We start from the raw sequence: 1147 nt of genomic DNA, 5'->3' as shown, positions 1-1147 counted from the left end.
TGGTGTTCAAACCCTCCCGGAGGAAATGACCCCAAACGCATTGATCAGTTTTATGAAACAGGCGCACATTCATTAGGTTTATTTCCGTAAGCAAGTGACGGCCCCACCCTGAAGCCCCGGCACCTGTAAACTACCCAGACGATGACCAAACGAAGGGAGTCCAGCCGAGTTTCGAGATTCCTTATTTGCCTTTCATACATCAGTACATATGAATGCTTATTCGCACGATCCACTTGATGGCATGCATATCCAGCAGGATAAGCACAAAAAAAGACAAAGTCACTTACACAACATCAAGGTAGACACGGGAACCGCAGAGGTATGTATTTATGGCATAATAAACGGCTGAAGAAGAAGATATGGCTAGATTAATTATAAATATTTAAAATGCATATAAAAGTACATATATAAAAGTGCAATATGTCGTTCTGTCCCGTAACGAGTGCTGTGCATTTATGAAGTTTATTGCATTGTGTTGCGCTGTCGAATTGCAGTGGGGTGGAAACTGTTCCTGGACTGTATGTATGATCAAACTGTTTTTCAGTAGTTTCTGATCAGCTTCACGGTGAGCAAGTCCCGAAGGCACCAATAAAAACAAGCCAATGAGGATTGAATACCTTCCCGAGTCTGTAAAGGGGGCTCCGCGTTCAGCCAGATCCCGCAAAGTGAGAATAGTGGTTCCCCAGTCCTTTGCACCTCCGTACTGTTTTAATGCCTGTTAAGTGGCCAAGAGCTAAATAAAACACTTGGTTAAACGAAATGGTCTTAACATATTTAAAACTATTCTAGGTTCATATTGTCATAAAAGCAGGGCTTACAGGGGAAGTTAAACCCAAATCTAACTGCCTAAATTCACAAAGGGGCCCCCTCCCCCGTTCCTGTCACACCCCCCACCCTGCCCATACCTCCACCCGCCACCCCCACTAGCTCCCTCTGCCTCCCTCCCTCCCTCTCTCTCCTTTGAGGCCGGCCAGAGGCTCACAAAGGCTGCTGCTCTCTGGTGGATTACAGCGTCCGCTAAGGCGTTCGGCTCCTACGCCATTCGGACGGAGCGCTTCGTTCACACAAAGCCAAACACTCACTGAACTGAAGCTTCTCCTTATTGTATAACTTGCTCGGCTCAGCTGTTACTGCAGTGTCATCATCT

Source organism: Paramormyrops kingsleyae, chromosome 15, assembly GCF_048594095.1.
Source record: "Paramormyrops kingsleyae isolate MSU_618 chromosome 15, PKINGS_0.4, whole genome shotgun sequence".
NCBI classification, from domain to species: domain Eukaryota; kingdom Metazoa; phylum Chordata; class Actinopteri; order Osteoglossiformes; family Mormyridae; genus Paramormyrops; species Paramormyrops kingsleyae.
The sequence above is the reverse complement of the archived record's forward strand: the minus strand, read 5'-3'. Positions refer to the sequence as shown.